We start from the raw sequence: 12,731 nt of genomic DNA on the forward strand, positions 1-12,731 counted from the left end.
TTGTATTCCCAGCCCTCAATACAGTGCCTGTCACATAGTAGGAACTTAATAAAGAAATATCAACTGATTGACAGTTCTATCCTGTTAGCCCTCTTTCCTTGAATCTCTCTTGCTCTTCCTTTGACTTCTTTTATATACCCCATCACTCTCCAACTTCTATTCTAGTTCAAGGGTGTTTATCGTTGGATCCTTGAACTTGTTTTAAAATAGACCCTGGGTTCAAATCTGACCCCAGATACTTCCTAGCTATGTGACCCTAGGCTAGTCACTTAACCCCCATTGCCTAGTCCTTACTGCTCTTCTGCCTTGGAAACAATTATTAGTATTTATCTTAAGATAGACGGTAAGAATTGTAAAAAATATGCATATACATATTGACAACTGCATTTCAATATAATTGGTATCTTTTGTAATTTAAAGTATTTTATTTTAAACATTTACAAATACTATTCTAAGAAAGGGTCAGCAGGCTTCACCAGGCTCCCATGACACAAAGGAAGTTAAGAATCCCTATCTAGATTTTCCTGTATATGCCTTAAGTCCCTACTAGATTGTTATATTACTTTTGAGATCATGGATCTGTGTTCTTTTCATCTTTGTATTTCTGGCTGTGGAAATTTAATAGTAGCCTATATTCCACCCCCTTCCCCCCTTTTTTGGCATCCCAAGACACCTTTGGATTTTAAAGGAAAAAAAGTTTAATCTTAATACTGAAGCTGCAATATGCTTCTTCCCCCACACTCTTGCTGAATAAGAGTGGAGACCCAGCCTTTTGTTTATCTGTGAACAAGCCCGTTAAGACAGTAGGGTAGAGAAAAGTGGACATTTGTACTGGGAGGCCATTCTAAAGGTCTCCTAGGACCCATATCTCTTGCCCTGCATGACTCCTGGTGTCCGAAAGACCCTCCTCTTGTCCAGAGTGAAGTTGGAGTGCTCCAGTCAGAGGGGCTTGAAAAAGGGATGTCATGAAGAGCATAAACTGGAGTATGGGGAGGAAGTGTGAGCTTTTTTTCCTCAGAATCATAGTGAGTAGATGTGCATTGGGACCCAACTCTCAGAAATGAAGGCAGCTGATTCCCCAATTGATTAATGGACAAGGGACATGAATAGACAAATTTTCAGATAAAGAAATCAAAACTATTAATAAGCACATGAAAAAGTGTTCTAAATCTCTTATAATCAGAGAGATGCAAATCAAAACAACTCTGAGGTATCACCTCACACCTAGCATATTGGCTAACATGACAGCAAAGGAAAGTAATAAATGTTGAAGGGAATGTGGCAAAATTGGTACATTAATTCATTGCTGTTGGAGTTGTGAATTGACTTAACCATTCTGGATGGCAATTTGGAACTATGCCCAAAGGGTGATATAAGACTGTCTGTCCTTTGATCCAGCCATAGCATTGCTGGGTTTGTACCCCAAAGAGATAATAAGGAAAAAGACTTGTACAAGAATATTCATAGCTGTGCTCTTTGTGTTGGCAAAGAATTGGAAAATGAGGGGATGCTCTTTGATTGGGAAATGGCTAAACAAATTGTGGTATATATTGATGATGGAATATTATTGTGCTCAAAGGAATGATGAATTGGAGGAATTCCATGTGAACTGGAGCAACCTCCAGGAATTGATGCAGAGTGAGAGAAGCAGAACCAGGAGAACATTATACACAGAGACTGATACACTGTGGCACAACTGAATGTAATGGACTTCTCTACTAGCAGCAATGCAATGATCCAAGACAGTTCCGAGGGATCTATGAGAAAGAACACTATCCACATCCAGAGAACGAACTGTGGGAGTAGAAACACAGAAGAAAAACAACTGCTTGATCACATGGTTTGATTTGGATATGATTGGGGATATAGACTCTAAATGATCACCCTTGTGCAAATATCAATATGGAAATAGGTCTTGAATGACACATGGAAAACCCAGTGGAATTGTGCATCAGCTATGGGAGGGGGTTAGGGGTAGGGGAAGGAAAGAACATGAATCATGTAACCATGGAAAAATTCTCTCAATAAATCAATTAAATAAAATTTAAAATAAAAAAAAGAAAGAAATGAAGGCAGCTGGCCACAATTGGCTGGTACCTTCTTTTTCACTGACCCACTTTTTATTATTAATAAATAAAATTATAAATTAAGCTACAGTCTCTAGAGAATTTAAATAATAATACAACATGACTTGTATATAGTAGGTGCCTAATAAGTGTATTTTACCAAAATTTATGGATACAAACATATAAATTCATATAAATAGATATATAAGCATGCATATGTGCATATATGTATATAGACATATTTGCATATGTGAATGTGTATGTATCTTCTCCCAGTATTGTTCTTTGATGCTTCATTATGGAATATCAGTAAGCCTGAATTCTTAAAAGCTAAGCCAGCAGAATACGTTATATTTGTTCTGAAGACTAGCCCAAGTATAGAGAAGTTTATCATCACCAGAAGGTTGATGACTAGGTGATGGATTTTATGGTTATGGCAACTCATCATATTTGATATAGCTTCCTTTAAAGCATAACTCCAGTGCCACCTCCCACAGGATCTCCTTGGTGTGAGTTCTCCTGCCCTGCCAATAAAATGACTGTTTTTACTTTGCATATTTTGAATATGCTTATCTGTATATATGTCATTGACCCCTAGGAGAATGAAAGCTCTTGAGAGAAGAGAACATTTCATTTTTCCTGTGTTTCTGGCATCTAGCACTTGCCTGGCATGATGTTATTATTCAGTTGTTTTCATTCATGACTTTGTGACCCTGATTGGAGTTTTCTTGACAAAAATGTTGGAATGGTTTGCCATTTCCTTTTCCAGCTTATTTTACAGATGAGGAAACTGAGGTAAACAGGGTTAAATGGTTTGCCTAGAGTCACACAGCTAGTATCCAAGACCAGATTTGAACTCAAGAAGATGAGTCTTCCTGATTCTAGGCCAGGTACTCTCTGTTTGAAATTAATTGAATTACATGATATACATATGTAGATACATAGACAAAAGATAGATAGCTAGGTGAGTAGAGAAAAAAAAAATCTGTGATATTGGCTGTTTGTGCATAGGTTGCCACTGTCTGCTGTTCATTTGTTCGGTATTTCCTCTGAAGACTATATAGTTGATTGGGAACCACTGACTAGGTTCAAAGCACAATTATTTATTTATTTATTTATTTACTATATTTCAGAGCCAGTTTTATGGATTTTACTTCTCATAGAAGAGGAGATACAATTTTTGTTTTCCAGTTCCCCAGGGCATCCTTTTCTCAAGTGATACCCCAATACCAAAGTCCATTGGTAAGGGATTCTCTCTTTACTGGTAGAGATCACTATCCTGTACCTGTTTGAAGGGCAGAACAGAGCTGGTGAGAGCGAAGAGCCCAATTCTCTTTAGGTTTCCCTTTGAGTCACTGAGTCTCTGGACTTTGGGCTCTACTGGCTTCCAGCTTTGATAGAGAAGATGAATGATGCCAGTCCCACTTCAAGCTAAAGAAAAGATTCTGGAAAGAAGTTGGCAGATTCCATCAGGTCCCTAGATTTCCAGTTTGCTATGCAAGAGTTCAGGAAACTTTCCTTTGGAAGTGACCTAGAACACTTTGTCAAACCGAGTTACCTCATTTTCAATAGGAAAGTTCTTTCAGTCTGTATTGTGAGCTACCCGTTCTCTTATGTGCTTACTTTTATTTCTGTTTTGCTGTAGAACTGGATAAATGGATTTCTTTGTTCATTTCTATGTGTGATCATTTTGGAACTGGTATTTGGGGAGAAGGGAATAAAGCCTTGGATCCTTAGGTCCTCCCCTCCAACCCCAAATGAAGCTGATCAGGAGTTAATTTGAACCTAAAAATCATGTCCTCTAGAATTAATAATATTTAAGAGAGTAGATAGTTATAATTCTAGCCCAGTACCTCCTTTAACTAAGGAGAACAGAATGGCTCTGACCTCCTCCTTCTGGAAGGAAATAAAGTCTACTCTGCATAAGAATGGAGGAAGAAGAGATTAGGAATATCGATTCCACCTCCATTCAAGCCACACAATGACATCCCTATGTAACAAGTAGGGAATAGCCCTCATTCTACATGGGGATCCTTGCTACACATGACAATGCTATGGTCAGAATTGTAGTTGCTATTTTTTCTTCATTACTGTGGCTAGTCTAGAGCAAGTAGACTCCCATCTGTAGCTCTAGGAGGAGTTACTAGATGATAGTAATGTTCTTGGGAATGGTCCTAGTCTTTTTTTAAAAATCTTTACCTTCCATGTAGAGTCAATACTGAGTATTAGTTCCAAGGCAGAAGAGCATTAAGGACAGGGCAATGGGGGTTAAGTGTCTTCCTCAGGGTCACACAGCTAGGAAGAGTCTGGGGCCTGATTTGAACCCAAGACTTCCTGTCTGTAGACCTGACTCTCAATCCACTGAGCCACCCAGCTGCCCCTGGTCTTAGTTTCTAAGCCTCAACTCTTACTTCTCCTACCTCATGGGATATCTTGTCATGGTTCTCATTATAGGAAAAAACCTCAGCCCCCAACCCCACTATGTCTTGATTCAGATAAGTACTTCCACTTCTACAAATTAACCCAGTTCCTCTCTCAAGTTGCAGTCCAAACTCATCAACCTCCTATTAGACTATTTAAATCGGATATTCTGGAGACATCAAACTCAACTTGACCAAAAAAGGACTCATTTTATTGTGGTCCCAGTTTTGGGAAGGCTGAGAGGAAACCCAGGTTCTAGGGAACTATGAGGTAATTGTTTCAGTTCCCATATTCTTCTTGACTATGAAGATTCAACTCATATATTTGTGAGGAAGCTGATTAGGGCAGTCAAAAGAGAACCTAGAGTTGAATGGGAAAATGAATTAGCTGAGATATTGTCCACTTAAAATTAGTGGGAAGTAGAGACACTTTAAAATGTTTTTTCCTTAATGAAAAGGCAAAGCAATTATATAAAGATGTTAAAATGTATATTTAAATGTTAAAATGTAAAATAATAGCAGTTAGAGATTGTAAGCTCCTTGAGGGTAAGGAGAATAACTCTCAAACATTTGTATTCTCTCTTCTCTCTCTCTCTCACCTTACCTTCTGTCTTAGGATTGATACTAAATGTTCCAAGGCAGAAAAGTGGTAAGGTATAGATAATCAAGGTTTAGTGACTTACCCAGGGCCACATGGCTAGGAGGTATCTCAAGCTGTATTTGAACCTGGGACCTCTCATCTCTAAGCCTAGCTCTCTTTATCCATTGAGCCACCTAGCTGCCTCTATTTTTCTTTTCAGTAGAACCTGGTTACAATGTAGTGTAGGACTGGTGCAGTGGATAGATCACTGGATCAGAAAGATCTGAGTTCAAATCTAGCCTTAGACACCTAATAGCTATGCCAAGTCACTAAACCCTATTTGACTCAGTCTCTTCATCTGTAAAATGAGCTGAAAGAGGAAATGGCAAAACACTCCAGTATTTTTACCAACAAAACCCCAAATGGGGTTACAGAGTCAGACATGGTGGAAACAACTGAGCAACAACAACCCAGTAGAGTCTAGAATTCAACAGTTCTCATTCATATTTAAGTTCTTCTCTTGTCAGAAAAAGTAAGGAGCACTTTGTTGAGGCTGGCTCAGTCTGAATGACGTGACAAATTCTGTTCTGATTCAGAGGTGAGAAAGCTAGTCTCCTTCTCTGACTGGTACAATTACCACAATGCTAGAACTCTTGAGATTTTTAGTTATTCTTTTGATGCCAGTTCCCCTTTCTTCCACATCACTACCACCAATATTTGGTTTTGAAGCTTAGTCATCATGACATCATTTCATGTAACAAAAGCAAAGTTGTTATAATCTCACATCCATCCCTTCTTCTCTATTCCCACTGCTACTGCCCCACCAAAGACCCTTGTTGCCATGCATTTAGGATTCCAGACAACTACACATCCAGGTCCAGTTTCTTTCCTAACTTAGTCCAGCCTCACCAACTGCTTATTGGATATTTCAAACTGGGTGTCCTGCAAAAAGACTTGTACAAAAATATTCATAGCTGCGCTCTTTGTGGTGGCCAAAAATTGGAAAACGAGGGGATGCCCATCAATTGGGGAATGGCTGAACAAACTGTGGTATATGTTGGTGATGGAATATTATTGTGCAAAAAGGAATAATAAAGTGGAGGAATTCCACGGAGACTGGAACGACCTCCAGGAAGTGATGCAGAGCGAGAGGAGCAGAACCAGGAGAACATTGTACACAGAGACAAACACACTGTGGTATAATCGAACGTAATGGACTTCTCCATTAGTGGCGGTGTAATGTCCCTGAACAATCTACAAGGATCTAGGAGAAAAAACACTATCCATAAGCAGAGGACAAACTGTGGGAGTAGAAACACCGAGGAAAAGCAACTGCCTGACTACAGCGGTTGAGGGGACATGACAGAGGAGAGACTCTAAACGAACACTCTAATGCAAATACTAACAACATGGCAATGGGTTCGAATCAAGAACACATGTGATACCCAGTGGAATCACGCGTCGGCTACGGGGGGTGGGGGGAGGAAAAGAAAATGATCTTTGTCTTTTAATGAATAATGCATGGAAATGATCAAATAAAATACTATAAAATTAAAAAAAAAAACTGGATGTCCTGGAAACATCTGAAACTCAACATGTCCAAAACTGAACTCATTATTTTTCCCTCTATGTTCCTTTACTGTCCTATTTATGTCAAAGGCACCACAATTCTTCTAGTCTCCGAGGTCTGAGATTCAAAATCTTGTAATTATCCTCAGTTCCTTCCTCTGCCACTCTCCACATATCTAATCAGTTACCACATATTGCTGTTTATAACTCCACAGACTCCCACATCTGATGCCTCCTGTCCACTCACAAACACCACCTCAGTTCATTTCCTCATATCCTCTCTCCTAGAATATTACATGAGTCTCTTAACAGGTATTCCTGTCTTAAGTCTCTCTCTCTCTCTCCTCCAATTCACAAAAATGGTTGGTCATTTTACTCCCCTACTCAATTATCTTTAGGATTTTCTGTTGGTCCTATGATCAAATACAAACTTATCCAATTGCCTTGGAATAATAATAGCTAGCATTTCTATAGTACTTTAAGATTTGCAAAATTCTTTACAAATATTATCTCATTTTCATGTGACTAACAGGGGACAAACGTGCTATTATTATCCCTATTTATATATGAGGAAATTGAGATGGAGAGACCTTAAGTGATTTGCCACAGGGCATACAGGTAGAAAAGGTCTGAGACTATATTTATTTATTTATAAATATATTTTATCACATTTAATCACATATACTTATACATTACAGTCACATGTAATTGTGATGTAAAAATTTCCACATAAGTTTTCCAGAGCTATATAATCCAAATTGTCTCCCTCCCTACCATCTTTCCTTCTTCCTGGAGCTGACAAGCAATTTGATCTAGATTATACATGTATTATATTTTCCATATTGTTGATTTTTCCACAAGAATAATCATATACAGCCAAAACTCCCAAATAAAAACTTAAATAAATTAAACTGAAAATTTGCATGCTTTGATCTCTATTCTGACTCCAACAGTTCTTTCTCTGGAGGTAATTAGCATTCTTTGTCATAAGTCCCTCAGAATTTTCCTGAATCTTTTTATTTCTGAGAGTAGCTAAGTCTTTCATAGTTGATCATTCCACAATATTGCTGTTATTGTGTATCATGCTCTCCTGGTTCTGCTTATTTCACTCTGCAACAGTTCATGTAGGTCTTTCCAGCTCTTTCTGAAATCATCCTGTTCATCATTTCTTACAGCACAATAGTGTTTCATCACCAACATATGCCATAATTTGTTCAGACATACCCCGATTGATGACCCTTCAATTTCCAATTCTTTGCCATTATAAAAAGAGCCACTATAAATATTTTTGTGCACGTATGTCCTTTCCCCCTTTTTTTCCACCCCTCTCTTTGGGTATTACCAGCTGTTTGAACATAGTTCCAAATTACCCTCCAGAATGGTTGGATCAATTCACAACTTCAAGAACAATGCATTATTGTCCCAACTTTGCCACATCCCCTCCAACATTTACCACTTTTCTTTATTGTCATAGTGACCAGTCTGATAGGTTTGAGAAGGTACCTCAGAGTTGTTTTAATTTTCATTTCTCTAAACAAGAGAGATTTAGAACATTTTTTCATATGACTACTGTTACCTTTGATTTCTTCATTCAAAAACTGCTTATTCATATTCTTTGACCATTTGTCAATTGGGGAATGGCTTGTATTCTTATAAATCTGGCTTAGTTCTCTACATATTTGAGAAATGAGACTTTTATCAGAGGAATTTGTTATAAGTATTCCCTCCAGCTTATTATTTCCTTTCTTGGCTATACTGGTTTTGTTTGTACAAAAACTTTTAAATGTAATATAGTCCAAATTATTCATTTTACACCTGGTAATATTCTCTTCTCTTATTTGGTCATAAATTCTTCCCTTCTCCATAGATCTGACATAGATCTATGTTTCCCTAATTTATTTATGGCATCGCCCTTTATGTTTAAATAATCATATACCTATTTTGGCCTTATTTTGGTGTAAGGTATGAGATATTTATCTGTACTTAGTTTCTGCCATACTGTTTTCCAGTTTTCCCAGTATTTTTGTCATATAGAGTTTTTATCTCAAAGCTGAGATATTTAGGTTTATCAAACAATGGATGGCTAAAGTCACTTACCCCTAATCCATTCCATTGATCCACTAATCTATTCTGTGTCTGGATTTTTATTCAGATATCTCCTGACTCCAGGTCTAAGACTCTATCCACTGCATTACTAAGTTGCCTGGTTTCAGTCCTCAAAACATGTATAAATATCTTAGCAAGTGCAAATTCTTTGATCTGCTTCCAATGCAACTCCCAAGGACCTTGGAGGGCTGATTTCCAGCTATGAGGACTTGGAGATTGGCATTGTGTGATGATTTAAGGTGTTCAAATTTACCCTGGAGCCAGAACTAATGCCTCAGGAGTTTGTGAACTGGAACTGTGTGCCTACAAAAAGTATTACCCACCCATCTCTGGGTCTTTTTTCCTTGGTGGCTATTGCATAAGGAGACCTGCTTTGATCCCCTAGGTACATTCTACCCCCTAGTCAAAGCACATATCTGTTTCTTTTGTGTTTATTCTTTCCTAATCATTTGGTGAGGATTATTCTGAAATGGGAGTGCCCAGATGACCTGATGGGTTTAAGAGGTTTAGAAGTCCTATCAGAGACTCCATAAGCAAGCAGAACTTATAGCAGAGTCCATTGGATACAATAGCAGATGCCACAGGAATCAAATGGAAATGAAGAAAAAATCTTGAGATGGACATGCCCAGGCAGTGACATCATTTCACAATTGTAGGCTCACAGTTGGGTAGTCTAGCCTAGTAGTGACTGAGCTACTAAGATCTCAAACCCCTCAGAGTTACCCTAAAACTGAGGAAGATCAATTAGCAATGCTCTAAGGATCCCACACTGTGACTATTCATATTCATTTAGAGGAGTAACCCTTGAGGAGACTATACTTTACTTTGTAGATGATTTTCTGTCATCTTCTTTGTTTATCTTCATTATTTCATCTGTCATATGTCAGTTTCTTACTGTTCTTAAGGTGTTTTTGGAGGAAGCGAGGTTTAGTAGGAAACATGTGTCCTTGGGTAAGTCAACTTTTTATGTGTGAGGAAACAGTTTTTTTCTGATCTCCTTCACATCATTTATAGCCTGGAGATAAAGCAAGGTTTCATGGAGAAGATAGTTTTAAATTGGTCTTGAAGTTGGGTTGAGTTAGCAGATATGGAAGATGAGTCATTCAGGGATAGAGAAAATTATATGAGCAAAAAATGTAAAGTTTGTAAAGCAAAGAGTAAGTAATATCCGTGAAATGTCAAAAGACATCGAGATAGGAAATTCAACAATTTGGTTGAAATCATGCATATATAATAAGTAGAGTGAGATAAAACTGAAAAGGTCAGAGAAAGATTATAGAGGGCTTTGAATGCCAGGCAAAACATTTACAAAGATTATTCACATGATCTAATAACTGGAAAAATCCCTCAGAGAACATCAAATTCAACCTATACCTAAACAAGAGTCCCATTCACAATATTCCCAGAGCCCTTCCTAAAAGGATGGACTTGTGATGCCCTCCACTTTAATTGTTTGCAAGTTTTACTTTGTCATGTCTAAATCTACCTTTTTACAATTTCCAGTCCTTGTCCTTGGTTCTGCTTCTAGAATATAACAGCCCTTTATGCACTTCGGAAGCTTTAATACTTTATGGAGTTCTAATTTTACCAATGCATATACTTCATGAATACAGAATATATTCTTACTTTTTTTTCAAATGTACTTTATTAATAGCTATGCCCTAAGTGATGTAATTCCATTTTCAGCTAGCTCTTAGACAGAAGCCTTATATCCAGCCTTCCAGTACCACCTGCTTCTATGCCAAGGACTTCTCCGCTGGTAACCACTCTTTTATGGTTATAGAAGGACAATCTGACCACCTCCAAGGTGGCCTGCTCAAACAGCTAGTAGTCTAGTGACTGTCAGAAACTTAGAGCTTAACTTTACTCACTGAAATCTTGATGGGCATGCTTTAGAATTTTAATAATGTACATTATTCTGCTTTTTTTTTTAACTTCCCTATTTTTATCAAGGATACCACTTTCTTCCTACTTACCCAGGCCCCAAATAGCAGGATCTTCCTCAACTCCTCACTCTCCCTTAACTCTCTCCTTCACCATATGTACAATCCATTGCCAAATCTTATCATTTTGGGGAGAGGAGAAGCCAAGATGGCGGCTCAGTAGCAGCAAAAGCTCCAAGAATCCTCCCAAATCAACCAAATCTTATCATTTCTGTGTTCACCACATTCCTGTTTACCTCTCTTTCTGTCCACTCACACAGCAGCTTTATTTATATAGGCCCTTGTCTCCATTTTCCTGGACTATTGCAGAAATTATCGAAATGGTCACTCTTCCTTGAATCATTTCCCTTCTCTATTATAAACATTAGTGACTCCTTATTATCTCTAGAAACAAACAGAAACCCTCTCTTTGGCATTTATAGCTCTTTATAACCTGGATTCTTCTTAACTGTTCTAGTTTTATCATACTTTCTTATACTTCTTACACTATATTAGTCCACAAAATTAATTTTCCAGCTATTTACTATCCCTTGAAGATAGCACTTTTTTTAGGACCTTTTTTTTTAGGACCCAACTCAAATTCCATCTTCTGCAGGAGACCTTTCTTCATCTCCCCAGCTGCTAGTCCCTTTTCCTCTGAGATTTATCTCCTACTTCTGGCAAAGAGGGCTATCTGACAACAGGCAGGTGGCTCAGCTCCCTGACTGACACCTATGCCAAAAAATTTGCATAGGATAGAATAATTATCAAGAAGTTCAATGAGAAATTATAGTGAATAAGTTCTTCTACCCTTGAAATGCACAAAATGTAATCCGAAAGCTCACAGATGATAGGAAAGGTAGCAACCAGCAAAGACCATCTCAGTATAGGCAAACAGACCCAAATCCCAATTGTGATTGGTGACAATGATAAAAGAGATCTGTGGCTGCAGAGCTCTCTGTTTAGGGGAAGTGAGAGCAGAAGGCTTATCCAAGAGAGCCCTACAAGGCTTGTAATCTCACAATGTGGTCTTGGAAGTGTTAGGGAGTAACTTGTAAAAATGGAGACTTGAACCCCAGCCCCCATCCCAGAAGTCCTTGCTCTGGTTCCCAGGATGCTTTGTAACCTCCCCTGAATTCTCACCTGGGCGAGATCACAAATTATTATTTAAAGGAGCTCTCTGCCTACTGAGCTCTTTTTTTCCTGTTTCTGCTTCCTAACAGATGCGTCTCTCATGATGTAGGTGAGGTTGAATGGACCTCTCTTAGCCCACCTACGCCCGTGCTTTCTTACTTGTATTTTCTTAAATTCTCAATCTTAAATAAACCTATAAAAAATATAATACTTCTAGAGTAAAACTAATTTTTACCTGCCACAGTTTGGCCCAAATTTTAATCTTAACAAACTGACTATTTGGATGCTTACCTTGCAAAGCTAAGTATAATCCTACAAGGAGAAAAATGGATCTTTAAAGAACTAAGGACTTTTAAAGTATTTCTGGTTAAGAGGCAAGAGCTGAGGAGGAACTTAGAAATGTAAACACAGAATTAAGAAAAAACTGGAAAGGTAAATGAGGTAGCTAGATGGTTCCGTACATATAGTGCAGGGCATGAAATCAGGAAGACTGATGGTGTTTTATTGGATTGTGACAGGTTAAAATCAATAAGGAATTAATTTGTCATTTCATTGAAACTGAGAGATGATGTAATGCATATATAAGAGTTTTCTGAAGGTTTTTTGGCTTTTAAACAGCTTATTTTTTGTTTTTTATTTTATTTTATTTTTTTGAAAGATATGATTGAATTATGTGCAACTCAGTTGCTTACATCATAACTACAAAATATTTTTAGGTTCCTGGGGAAAAAAAAGAAAGAAAAAGACTAATAAATGGTTTGGCTGCTAAAAATTTTTTTTTTCATCATTTCAAATCTGGCCTCAGAATCTTATTGGCTGTATGATCCTGGGCAAGTCATTCAACCCTATTTTACTCAGTTCCTTCATCTGTAAAATGAACTGGAGAAGGAAATGGCAAATCACTCCAGTGCCAAGAAAATCTTTTAGGACTTAG

The 12,731-nt window shown here is 37.8% G+C and overlaps 1 protein-coding gene across 2 annotated transcripts in view; it reads right to left on the bottom strand.

Annotated features, from left to right (window-relative positions):
- The window catches only part of LRRC63 (leucine rich repeat containing 63), a 195,144-nt gene that overhangs the window by 55,238 nt on the left and 127,175 nt on the right, over positions 1-12,731 (bottom strand). The gene's annotated exons all lie outside the window — the stretch shown is intronic.

Source organism: Monodelphis domestica, chromosome 4 (assembly GCF_027887165.1).
Source record: "Monodelphis domestica isolate mMonDom1 chromosome 4, mMonDom1.pri, whole genome shotgun sequence".
NCBI lineage: Eukaryota > Metazoa > Chordata > Mammalia > Didelphimorphia > Didelphidae > Monodelphis > Monodelphis domestica.